The 13707-nt window shown below is 44.5% G+C and overlaps 1 protein-coding gene and 1 non-coding gene across 2 annotated transcripts in view; both read right to left on the bottom strand.

Annotated features, from left to right (window-relative positions):
* BFSP2 (beaded filament structural protein 2) overlaps positions 1–13707 on the bottom strand; it is a 73539-nt gene that overhangs the window by 37333 nt on the left and 22499 nt on the right. The gene's annotated exons all lie outside the window — the stretch shown is intronic.
* On the bottom strand, positions 8571–8643 carry TRNAE-CUC (transfer RNA glutamic acid (anticodon CUC)). The gene has a single exon. It is a non-coding gene; the product is annotated as a tRNA-Glu (tRNA).

The raw sequence follows: 13707 nt of genomic DNA on the forward strand, positions 1-13707 counted from the left end.
ATGGAAACCAAAAGAAAGCTGGAGTAGCAAATCTCATATCAGACAAAATAGACTTTAAAATAAGGACTATTAAAAGAGACAAAGAAGGACACTACATAATGATCAAGGGATTGATCCAAGAAGAAGATATAACAATTGTAAATATTTATGCACCCAACATAGGAGCACCTCAATACATAAGGCAAATACTAACAGCCATAAAAGGGGAAATCGACAGTAACACATTCATAGTAGGGGACTTTAACACCCCACTTTCACCCATGGACAGATCATCCAAAATGAAAATAAATAAGGAAACACAAGCTTTAAATTATACATTAAACAAGATGGACTTAATTGATATTTATAGGACATTCCGTCCAAAACCAACAGAATACACACTCTTCTCAAGTGCTCATGGAACATTCTCCAGGATAGATCATATCTTGGGTCACAAATCAAGCCTTGGTAAATTTAAGAAAATTGAAATTGTATCAAGTATCTTATCTGACCACAATGCCATGAGACTAGATATCAATTACAGGAAAAGATCTGTAAGAAATACAAACACATGGAGGCTAAACAATACACTACTTAATAATGAAATGATCACTGAAGAAATCAAAGAGGAAATAAAAAACTACCTAGAAACAAATGATAGTGGAGACACAACGACCCAAAACCTATGGGATGCAGCAAAAGCAGTTCTAAGGGGGAAGTTTATAGCAATACAAGGCCACCTTAAGAAGCAGGAAACATCTCGAATAAACAACCTAACCTTGCACCTCAAGCAATTAGAGAAAGAAGAACAAAAAAACCCCAAAGCTAGCAGAAAGAAAGAAATCATAAAAATCAGATCAGAAATAAATGAAAAAGAAATGAAGGAAACAATAGCAAAGATCAATAAAACTAAAAGCTGGTTCTTTGAGAAGATAAACAAAATAGATAAATCACTAGCCAGACTCATCAAGAAAAAAAGGGAGAAGACTCAAATCAATAGAATTAGAAATGAAAAAGGAGAAGTAACAACTGACACTGCAGAAATAAAAAAAATCATGAGAGTTTACTACAAGCAACTCTATGCCAATAAAATGGACAATCTGGAAGAAATGGACAAATTCTTAGAAATGCACAACCTGCCAAGACTGGATCAGGAAGAAATAGAAAATATGAACAGACCAATCTCAAGCACTGAAATTGAAACTGTGATTAAAAATCTTCCAACAAACAAAAGCCCAGGACCAGATGGCTTCACAGGTGAATTCTATCAAACGTTTAGAGAAGAGCTAACACCTGTCCTTCTCAAACTCTTCCAAAATATAGCAGAGGGTGGAACACTCCCAAATTCCTTCTACGAGGCCACCATCACCTTGATACCAAAACCAGACAAGGATGTCACAAAGAAAGAAAACTACAGGCCAATATCACTGATGAACATAGATGCAAAAATCCTCAACAAAATACTAGCAAACAGAATCCAACAGCACATTAAAAGGATCATACACCATGATCAAGTGGGGTTTATTCCAGGAATGCAAGGAATCTTCAATATACGCAAATCTATCAATGTGATAAACCATCTTAACAAATTGAAGGAGAAAAACCATATGATCATCTCAATAGATGCAGAGAAAGCTTTCGACAAAATTCAACACCCATTTATGATAAAAACCCTGCAGAAAGTAGGCATAGAGGGAACTTTCCTCAACATAATAAAGGCCATATATGACAAGCCCACAGCAAACATCATCCTCAATGGTGAAAAGCTGAAAGCATTTCCACTAAGATCAGGAACAAGACAAGGTTGCCCACTCTCACCACTCTTATTCAACATAGTTTTGGAAGTTTTAGCCACAGCAATCAGAGAAGAAAAGGAAATAAAAGGAATCCAAATCGGAAAAGAAGAAGTAAAGCTGTCACTGTTTGCAGATGACATGATACTATACATAGAGAATCCTAAAGATGCTACCAGAAAACTATTAGAGTTAATCAATGAAACAGGTAAAGTAACAGGATACAAAATTAAAGCACAGAAATCTCTAGCATTCCTATACAGTAATGATGAAAATTCTGAAAGTGAAATCAAGAAAACACTCCCGTTTACCATTGCAACAAAAAGAATAAAATATCTAGGAATAAACCTACCTAAGGAGACGAAAGACCTGTATGCAGAAAATTATAAGACACTGATGAAAGAAATTAAAGATGATACAAATAGATGGAGAGATATACCATGTTCTTGGATGGGAAGAATCAACATTGTGAAAACGACTATACTACCCAAAGCAATCTACAGATTCAATGCAATCCTTAGCAAACGACCACTGGCATTTTTCACAGAAGTAGAACAAAAAATTTCACAATTTGTATGGAAACACAAAAGACCCCGAATAGCCAGAGCAATCTTGAGAACGAGAAATGGAGCTGGAGGAATCAAGCTCCCTGACTTCACACTATACTACAAAGCTATAGTAATCAAGACAGTATGGTACTGGCACAAAAACAGAAATATAGATCAATGGAACAGGATAGAAAGCCCAGAGATAAACCCACGCACATATGGTCACCTTATCTTTGATAAAGGAGGCAGGAATGTACAGTGGAGAAAGGACAGCCTCTTCAATAAGTGGTGATGGGAAAACTGGACAGGTACATGTAAAAGTATGAGATTAGATCACTCCCTAACACCATACACAAAAATAAGCTCAAAATGGATTAAAGACCTAAATGTAAGGCCAGAAACTATCAAACTTAGAGGAAAACATAGGCAGAGCACTCTATGACATAAATCACAGCAAGATCCTTTCTGACCCACCTCCTAGAGTAATGGAAATAAAAACAAAAATAAACAAATGGGACCTAATGAAACTTCAAAGCTTTTGCACAGCAAAGGAAACCATAAACATGACCAAAAGACAACCCTCAGAATGGGAGAACATATTTGCAAATGAAGCAACTGACAAAGGATTAATCTCCAAATTTTACAAGCAGTTCATGCAGCTCAATAACAAAAAAACAAACAACCCAATCCAAAAATGGGCAGAAGACCTAAATAGACATTTCTCCAAAGAAGATATACAGACTGCCAACAAACACATGAAAGAATGCTCAACATCATTAATCATTAGAGAAATGCAAATCAAAACTACAATGAGATATCATCTCACACCAGTCAGAATGGCCATCATCAAAAAATCTAGAAACAATAAATGCTGGAGAGGGTGTGGAGAAAAAGGAACACTCTTGCACTGCTGGTGGAAATGTGAATTGGTTCAGCCACTATGGAGAACAGTATGGAGGTTCCTTAAAAAACTACAAATAGAATTACCATATGACCCAGCAATCCCACTACTGGGCATATACCCTGAGAAAACCAAAATTCAAAAAGAGTCATGTACAAAAATGTTCATTGCAGCTCTATTTACAATAGCCTGGAGATGGAAACAACCTAAGTGCCCATCATCGGATGAATGGATAAAGAAGATGTGGCACATATATACAATGGAATATTACTCAGCCTTAAAAAGAAACGAAATTGAGTTATTTGTAATGAGATGGATAGACCTAGAGTCTGTCATACAGAGTGAAGTAAGTCAGAAAGAAAAAGACAAATACCGTATGCTAACACATATATATGGAATTTAAGAAAAAAAAGGATGTCATGAAGAACCTAGGGGTGGGACGGGAATAGAGACGCAGACCTACTGGAGAACGGACTTGAGGATATGGGGAGGGGGAAGGGTGAGCTTTGACAGGGCGAGAGAGAGTCATGGACATACACACACTAACAAACGTAGTAAGGTAGATAGCTAGTGGGAAGCAGCCGCATGGCTGGCACAGGGATATTAGCTCGGTGCTTTGTGACAGCCTGGAGGGGTGGGATAAGGAGAGTGGGAGGGAGGGAGACGCAAGAGGGAGGACATATGGGAACATATGTATATATATAACTGATTCACTTTATTATAGAGCAGAAACTAACACACCATTGTAAAGCAATTGTACCCCAATAAAGATGTTAAATAAATAAATAAATAAATGGAGCTGGTGGTGGCAGGTGAGGGATTTTTCTTTCATTCTGTTTCAAAAAGCAAGGATGAGCAGCATTTTCAAAAGTGTTATCATTTGGGCCCAAGGGTATAATTAGAGCTTTATTTGGAGTTAATGATATTGGCATCCCAGCAACCAGAGCTGCAGGTGAGGGAGGAGGTGGGTGGAGGTGGGTAAGACTGGGCCCTGGGAAATGAGACTCAGCTGGTGCACTGGCAGATGCAAGAGAACACTTTTCACATTTGTTTGACTTTCAAGTTTAGGATGAATGCTCAGCATGACTTGCTTCCAGCAATAAATGAACAAGAAATCATCATTTGTCCCTATACCCTACTCTTACTGCATCTTCACCAGGATGGTGAAGGCCAGCTTGTCACCAGCCAGCCGGATGCCTCTCTGTGCTCATCCTGATGTGCCGCTACGTTCGTCATGAGACACACTTTCCTCTCTTGGCTTCCATGAACCACTCTCCCCTGCTCTTCCTACTTTGTTGGCCATCTTTCGGCTTCCTCCTGCATGAAGTCTGTCTCCCTTGTCTGACCTCTAAATGCTAGAGTTCTCAGGACTGGGTCCTGGGGCTTTTTCTCTTTAATCACTTGAGTTATCTGATCCATTCACACGGCTTGAAATGTATGTGCGGATGACTTCTGCATTTGTATCTCTAGCTCAGAACCTTCCTTTCTACTCTAGGCTTGAGTACCATTCTCTCCTTGACATCTTCTCTACTTGGCTCAGATGTCTCAAACTTAACGTGGCCAAAATGGAATTTTTGCCCTCTAAAAGCAAATTGCCCCTCCCCTCCAGCTCCATGCCAGTAAACAGCACTAACAGAAACCAGGGAGTCTTGACATCGTGCTTTCTCTCATCTCCCACATCTAATCCAACACCAAGGTTAGTCAATCCCCCCCTGCCCCAATGTATCTCAAATCTATCTACTTCTCACATCTCCACTGATGTCACCCTGCTGCACACCCCCGTCACGCCCTCCGACCCCATGGCAACATCCTCTTAATCCTCTCTCCTCTCCTGCTTGAGTCCATTCTTCATCCTGCTTCCAGAGTGATTTTCTTCAACTCTTCACATCAGATGATGTCACTCTGATTAAATTAACTTAAAACTCTTCTGAGGTGTTTCTTGTGTCTAAGATAAAATCCAAGCTTCTGACAGCAGCCCTCAAGGCCCTGCATGTGTGTCAATCTTCCCACTGCTCACAGGCTCCACCCTGCTGGTGCCGGGTCTTTGTGGACCACGCGGGCCTCTCTCCTGCCTTGAGGCTTAAGCACGTGTGGACTCCTCTGCCTGGACTGCTCTCCCCTCTCCTGTGTTTGGGTGGCTCCCGCAACCTGATCACCCTGCCTAAGGTAGGACCTCCTTCCTCTCTGTCCCTCTCTGCCTTGTTCACTTTCTTTAAAACACTTAGCACAGCTTGTAATTATTACCAATTTTTGTTTATTGGTTTATTAGTTGTTATCTCTGTATTTGCTGCCAGAATATAAACTCCTTGAGGTCAGGCACTGCCTTTCTGTCCTGCTGTTGTTCATCCCCAGCACAGTGTCTGGTACAGGACATACAGTTGGATTAATGAGCCCAGAAATAGTGCTGCTTCTTCATGGACAACCAGGAAGGGGAGACCCTCCAGGAACACCCAGGTTCCTACCTAGTTCCAACCTGAGAATCACCTTTGGTACCTCCCTCCCCTTCACTCCCAAATCAGAACATATCAATTCCCCACACTGATGAGCTTCACTCCATTCCTGTCGCTTATGCAGCCTTGCTTCGAGCCCCAATCGTCTCTTTTCTGGTTCAACCTGATAGTTGTTACCTGAAGATGGAAAATATGAAGCCCACGCAGTGAGTTAAGGTTGCCCCTGCAAGTGGAGTTAGGGGACGTGTCATCAGGTAGTGGAGAGTGTGCCATGTCCCAGACAGCTCCCCCCAAGCACAGTCACAGCCACTGTGGGTCCCGGGAGAATCAGGCACACTGAGGGCTAAGGTCGGGTCTTCCGGGCAAGTTCAGGATGGTGGGCACTTCTGAGTTGTACTGCATGTAACCCTTGACCTCATCATCACGCTGCGCTCTGGCTGAGGGAAGAAGGTCTTAGTAGGAGAGGTCGGAGGAGTGTGGAGTGAGAGGCCAGAGCTGGTGGGTGCTGGTGTTCACAGTGCTGGGTGATCAGGAGGACCTGGCCCCTAGAGGCTGCCCTCTGTCTCGAGGAGGACAAAGTCCCCTAGGCTTCACCTTCTGTGGAGGCCTCCCTCATCCTGTTCCCACAAGTTCTGGCTCTGGGCTCACCCAGCATCCTGCCTGCAGCTACCTTGGCTGGATATAGGAGGGCTTGCTTTGGGCACTAAAGAGTTTAACTGCCACGGTACACCAGTATGTAAGCCTGGGTGTATGTGTCATGACCCGGCCCTTCAGGGCCTAATTTTCTACACATGCCCTAATAAAATCTGAGTGTTGAGCACCAGGCACATCAAGATACAGTGACCCTGGGAGGCTCTGTTTGGGCAGCCAGCTGGTCTCCCTCTGTGATATCTCTGTCTCTCTGTCTCTCTTTGCTTCCTAGATTTGGAGCAACTGCTTTCCAACTTCTCATTCCCCTTTCTACTGGAATGAACTTACTAAGATGCAATTTGAATTTATTCAGGGGTGTGCTCTTGAATAAACCCTCACAACTTGGCCCTGCTCTTCACTGGCTTTATCTCTTTTTCTCTCCCCTGCTATAGGCTGAACTGTTTTTCTGAACAGACATGGGCCTCTCCAGCTTCCAGACCTTGACTCATGTTGCTACCTCTGTGTGTCATGACCTAACTAGGCCATCCAGCCTCTATGCTTTCCTTATCTGCCAGGTGAACTCCTACCCATCCTTCAAAACCCAGCTCAGGAATTAATACAACATTGTAAATCAACTATACTTCCATAAAATAAATTAAAAAAAACCAACTCAGGCTGCCCTGGTCATCCTCTGTACTTCCCATATTCTGTGTGGGTATACCTCGATCACTGTAGTTGCCATGTTAGACTTTATTCTGATATTTTTCTGTCTTTCCCCACCACTAATATGTGTCCCTGAGACAGGTACAGTCTCTCACCTCTGCCCTCAGAATGGGTGCATCTGTATAATTTCCATTATACAGATGGGGAAACTGAGGCCCAGAGAGTTCAGGAACTTGCCCCCAGAACTAAGTGGCCCAGCTGATTTTAATCTGTATCAGTCTGACACAGCTCATTGCTCTTTTTTCTTTTTTCAAAAAAACTTTTTATTGTGGGAAATTTCAACTCCATCAAACTACATATAAAGGTAGAGAGAGACTCACCTCCTTACTTCAACAATGACAATCTCACGGCTAATTAAAAAAAAAAATCTCTATTCCCACTGACCTCTACTCCTATCTCTGAGGTTATTACATACATATCACTTCATCTATAATTATTTCAGATGCTCTCTTTTGTACTTCTTGTATTTCAATTTAAAAATTATCAAAGCAATACATACATTGGTTTAAAAAATTAAACAATACTAAAAAGAGATGCTTATAAAGGCTTGTAAAGAAAAGCGTTCCCTTTCCCACATTTTCCTCTCCCCATGTCCTAGTCCCCAGCTGTTCACTTGTCCAGAGCTTGCCCCATATTTCTACAAACTTCTTGATTGTTTGAGTTGTCAGCCACAGGCATTATTTATTGACTTCCTGGCGGACAAATGAAGATTTCGCTCACTCACACTCCACCTCCCTTTTCCTTTATTTATTGGCTATCTTGGTAACTTTAAACAATAAAGCTGTATGTCTTGCTGTATAAATTATGGAGAGTTTCTTCTCACACTTAGTCTTTCTCTTATAATTGCAGATGTTTTATTTTCTAAGGTCAAAAGAGAAGACTGAAAACCAGTTTAATTACTCAGCAACTCTACTGATGCCAGTGTGAAATATAGGTCCTTTCTGCTAAGAATTGCGATGGAGGTGCCCCTGTCAGAAGCTGTGGGCAGAGAGCCAAATTGTTGTTTTATTTTCCAACTGAGCATCCTCAGGCCTGCAGAACAATGTCCGCTGTTTGATTTTATGTTCATGGTGCTACCCTCTCCAGGGCATGCCTGCAATACCCACATGCAACCATCTTGCCTTACCACCATGTTTGAGCTGTGATTCTCATACTAAGTAGCTCAGTGTTTTCTCTTGTAAAAGAGGCAGCTTTATCTTGATAGTACCAGGCACACAATGATCCCTTAATAGACGTTTGTTGAATGAATAAGTGATATGTGTTTAAAGAGCCAAACGTGAAATAAGGATGAGAAACCAGTTCACAAGTATCAGACTGGCAAACCTTTGGGAGGTGAGGATGTGAAGAAAGTGGGGATCTCACACACTGTTTCCAGGAGCGTAAATTGGTGCAGCCACTTTGGAGAGCCATTTGACAATGCCGTGTAAAAGCTGATGATGGGCACAGCCCATTCTGCTCCTAGGTACTGACCTGGAGCCGGGGAAGAAACTCTTTCTTTTTTTTTTTTTTTTATTTTGGTCACGTCATGAAGCTTGTGAGATCTTAGTTCCCCAACCAGGGATTGAACCCGGGCCCTCCGCAGTGAGAGTGCAGAGTCCTAACCACTGGACCACCAAGGAATTCCCAGAAACTCTTTCTATAGTGGGCCAGGGAGGAAATACTTTATCTTTTGTGGTCTTTGTTGCAACTACACATCTCTGCTTGGGAGTATGAAAGCAGCCTTAGACAATTAGTACATGAACGGGTGTGACTGTGTTCCAGTCAAACTTTATTTACAAAAGCAGGCTCCTGGTTAGATTTCTGCCTATAGTTTGCCCACCTCGGACCTAGGGGGACTCTCCCATGTGTGCACGAGAAGGTTCATGCCCCTCCTGTTTGTGATAGTGAAACCGAAAGCAACCTCTATCCATCAGCAGAAAAATTCATAACCTATGGTATAAATACAATGAAATGCTCTATGTATAAACATGGATAAATCTCAAAATCAAAATGAGGAGTGAAGAAAGCAAGTTGCTGAAGGAAGTAGTGTGTGATGGTTAATTTTATGTGTCAATTTGGCTGGGCCATGGTGCCCAGAGATTTGGTCAAACATTACTCTGGATGAGATTAACATTTGAATTGGTGGCTCTGAGTAAAGTGGCTTGTCTTCCACAACGTTGGCGGGGACTCATCCAGTCAACTGAAGGCCTGAATAGAACAAACTATTCTAAACTATTCTGAACTGAGGTCCCCAGAGCCGGCAGATGGCCTTTGGACTTGACCTGGAACAACAGCTCTTCCCTGGATCTCCAACCTGCGGGCACCTTGATTTTGGACTTCTAGCCTCATTATAGTGTGAGCCAATTCCTTAAAATAAATCTCTCTCTCTCTAGAAACATCCTATTGGTTCTGTTTTTCTGGAGAACCCTGACTAATACACAGTGTAATGCAATTGAATATAAAGTTTAAAATCATGCAAAACAATCCAATAAAGGATTTATATACATATATAGTAAAATTGAAACAACACTTTTGGGAATGATAAGTGCCAAATGTAAAGCAGTGGTGGCCTCTGCGGAGGGGAATGGAATCAGGACGGAGCAGCACAAAGGGTGTTTCAGTTGTATCTGGAATCTTTGATTTTGTGTTTTTAAAAGAGGTCTGTAGCAAATAACATTAAGGTGGACACTTTAGGATGTTGGGCACCCCTTTATATGTGTTTGACATATTTCATGATTAAGAAGAATGAGACAACGTCACAAAACAACGAGGGAACGAAAATCAGTGCAGTGACTGGCATGCCCTAGGCCCCTATCATGTAGAGCAAGAGTGGCTGGAACAGTTGGATGGAGAAGGCAGGTCAGTGGTGGTGGGAGACCACTAGGTGGAGCAAAGGGGGGCCTCTAGAGCTCCAGAAGAGGCTTCTGGGCAGCGCGCATGAAGATGGAGCGGGTTTCTCCCGGCGTGGGAGAAGGGCGGAGCAGCGCGGCGTGTGCTGGGGCTGGGAGGTGGCTGCAGAGGTGTGCGCCGGACCCGTGGACATGGCCACGGTCACGTGGGCTCAGAGAGGCACTTTGTGTTTACTGGGAGGAGGCCCTGCAGAAATAGTTATCCTCGACTACCCTCTGACAAGATTTGTTTCCTGGGCGCTTGCCAACATCGGAGGAATTTGTGTTGCTCAGAAATATGTGGGGTACTTGTTGAGGCTTAAAAAGGATTGCGAACTCCTCTTCCCTATTTCAGGTGCGGCTGCTAGAGCAGACACTGTCAGCGCTCGGCCACATCCCCTCGGATTGTTTTTTCCACCCATTTTGCGCCTGTGGGTTCCCTGTGCTTTCACTTCCCGGGGCCCGCAGTCGGGGCTTTTTTTGGAGCAGTGCCCTCCGGCCAGCAGAGCCCACTTTTCAGTTCCCTGGGCGAGTCCTCTGGGAATGACTGACAGGCATGGGGGTGTGAAAGCCCCTTGCTTGGGGTTGGGACAACTCTGAGGTGGAACTTCCCCTCCTGAGTTGCCCTGAAGCTGGCCCTTGGCCTGAGATGGTTTGCTTGCTCCCTCCTCCCTCACAGGCTTCCCGGGGACACCTCCATAATATGCCACCTGGTAGAGTCCTAGACTTGGGGTCTGCCTCTTGGGAATCCATCTAAGACAAGCGTACTTCTCATCCCAGAAACTCTCCAGGGTCAGGATGCTGCGAGCTGTCGTCCATCTAGAGGGTTGCTGGGCACACAGGCTCTGGAATCAAACTACCCAAGCTGAAAGTCTTGTCTCTGTCACCTCCTAGCTGTGGGACTTTTTGCAAAAGTTATTTAACTGTTCTGTGCCTCAGTTTCCTCATCTTTATTTTTTTTTTTAATTTTATTTTTTTATCGAAGTATAGTTGATTTACAATGTGTTAGTTTCAGGTATATAGCACAGTTGTTCAGTTATGTGTGTATATATATATATATTCTTTTTCAGATTTTTTTCCCTTATAGGTTATTACAAAATATTGAGTAGAGTTCCCTGTGCTATACAGTAGGTCCTTGTTGGTTATCTATTTTACATATATTAGTGTGTATATGTTAATCCCAAACTCTTAATTTATCCCTCCCTCTCCCCTTCCCTTTTGGTAATCATAAATTTGTTTTCTATGTCTGTGAGTTTTCTCTTCTTTAAAAAGGGGGTCATAAAAGTATGGGCCTCATAAAGCTGATGTGAGGTCAAATGAGTTAGGATATGCAAGAACCTCAGAACAAATCCTGGCATATAGTAAGTGCTCAATAAACGTTACCTTTGTTACCCTTCACTGGAACTTAAGGGACACTTAAGGGCAATCAGGAATTAATATGCTTTACCCCTGAGCCTGTGTCTGCTAATTTAATTTAATTAACCCAGGCTAATTTAATGAAGGGGACAAATAACCTCAATTTATTTGTTATGTGGACACATAACCTCAACTTATTACGACGGTGTAGAATGGACCGGTCAGTAGATTGGCAGGGTGGGTGTGGGGCTAACAGTCTACTGAAGGAACTCTAGAAGAATCCTCACTTTTCCTTTGCCTGAGACTCCACCCCACTTCCCACACCCGAGGCTGGTTGAAGTACAGGAAGGTGGGTTTGGACGCCGTGTCCAGGAATGGGATTGGATAGGGAGACAATTAGGGAAGGGAGAGAAATGCTCACTCATTCTTGCATGAGCATCAGCAAGAAAGAGGGGACAGAACTCAAAGTATTAGACTTGGAACAGGAAACCGAGTTCCAGTCCTGGCTCTGGTTATCACTAGACACGGATTTCTCATCTCTGAGCCTCAGTTTCCGTCTCTGTAAAAGGGGGTAATAACACCAGTTCTGCTACTCCACAGAGAGGCTGTGAGGATCTAGGGGGACACAGCAGAGAACATGCAGGGTACTCTGCGCGGCTGTGCTCTGCAGTCCTACAGACGGCGCCAAAGCAAGGTGTTAGGAGAACAAGGCCAGTGCATGTTCTTGGAAATTATCCTTGGAAATCCCTTAGGAGGGTGCCATCTGGGGGACCCACAGTCAATACATCCAGCACAGATGGGGTTTTTCTTCATATGAAACAGCTGACTTAAAAGAGGAGTCATGCTATCTGGAAAGCTCCTCTCTTGAAACACCTATCATACTCAGCAAGGCATAGCCCTCACACCAGGAGGGACCCGTGGGAAATGAGCCTGTCTGAAGAGGAAGCAAATTCACGCCTTCCACCTCTTGGGCACAGGGCACATCCTCACTGAGGGAGCAGAACGCCAGCACCAGTTAAATGGTGTCTCTCTCCCCTACGCTTGCTTAAGGTATAGGCCTGTAGGAGACGCAGGGCATTAGAGCAGGAAGTAGAGCGCTGAGTTGCCGGGCTGCCTTCCACGCTGAGGGTGAGGCCCTGTAGACTTCTCTGCCGTCAGCTTTCAGGAAGCCTCAACTCAGAAATACCATGACGCAGTTTTAGAATTGCAAAGGGCTTTCGGAGATCATGCAAAGTGAAGAACCAAGGCACAGGGAGGCGTGATGGCCGACCCCAGGCCTCACAGCAGGCCCTTCTCTCTCTCTTTTTTTTTTTTTTTTTTGCGGTATGCGGGCCTCTCACTGTTGTGGCCTCTCCCGTTGAGGAGCACAGGCTCCGGACGCGCAGGCTCAGCGGCCGTGGCTCACGGGCCCAGCCGCTCCGCGGCATGTGGGATCTTCCCGGACCGGGGCAGGAACCCGCGTCCCCTGCATCGGCAGGCGGACTCTCAACCACTGCGCCACCAGGGAAGCCCAGGCCCTTCTCTCTTTAGCGACCGCAGCGAGGACTCATGGGAGAATAGTGGGCCTTGACCAGAGATGCAGGGCTTCAAACCCTGTCTTGGTTAGTTGGGAATGTGTGTGCTCTAAAAGAAGTCCCTGTTTGTAGAACGGGGATGAGGAAACTGTCTTCTCAGAGTAGCAAGACGATTAAAAGATGTGCATGTGTAGCAGAATGTTAAATTGCTTGAGCCCAGACGGGGAAGCCACTCACCCCTCTTTCAGTGCCCAGGGGTGCACCCGCCCCGGTAGCAAAGGCGTAACCCGCGACAGGCATGGCGGCCTCGGATCCGCAGAGCGGGGTCCTGGCGAGAGGGCACCTGTAGGGTGGGGGAGGCCGTGGGGCCCCAGCCGAGGAGTGGCTGGTCCGGCGGGGGAGCGGGAGTCTCAGCAGAGCTCATGAAAGTGTTCCCAGGAGAAGGAATCTGGTTTGAACTACAGCCAGACCCAGACGGTGGGAAGCCACCTTACAGCAGCGTGTCTGGAAAGGACTTTGCTGCCCTCCTTTCCACGCCTTCCTGCTTACACTCTGGCTGCGTTAGAAACAGCAGGGGGAGTGGGGGTGGGAGGACGCTGGTCCCCACCTTGGAGGGGAGAACGAGGGTCCACAGGTTGAATAATAGTTGACTAGCTGTGCTGTTCACTGGATTGAGACAGTGTTTTGTGACTTAGAACGAGCACAGAATTTTTAATTACTTATAAGTGATCAGAAAAATCCTGAGACCATCCATGTTCTCAACCACGGGCAGGAAACAGTATTTATCTCACACTGAACACGTTGAAAGGGACCTTGGAAGAAATTCCTTTCAAACCAAAGCTGATTTTGTAAGTGGACCTCGTGAGTCCCTCCTGTTCAACACACGGTTGACATCCATCGCACACCCAACGCTGTGCTTGGCATACGGCAGGCTCTCAACAATGTG

The sequence above is a fragment of the Delphinapterus leucas genome, chromosome 4 (genome assembly GCF_059928025.1).
Source record: "Delphinapterus leucas isolate spDelLeu-1000000601 "Yukka" chromosome 4, BTC_Dleu_Yukka2, whole genome shotgun sequence".
Classification (NCBI taxonomy): Eukaryota; Metazoa; Chordata; class Mammalia; order Artiodactyla; family Monodontidae; genus Delphinapterus; species Delphinapterus leucas.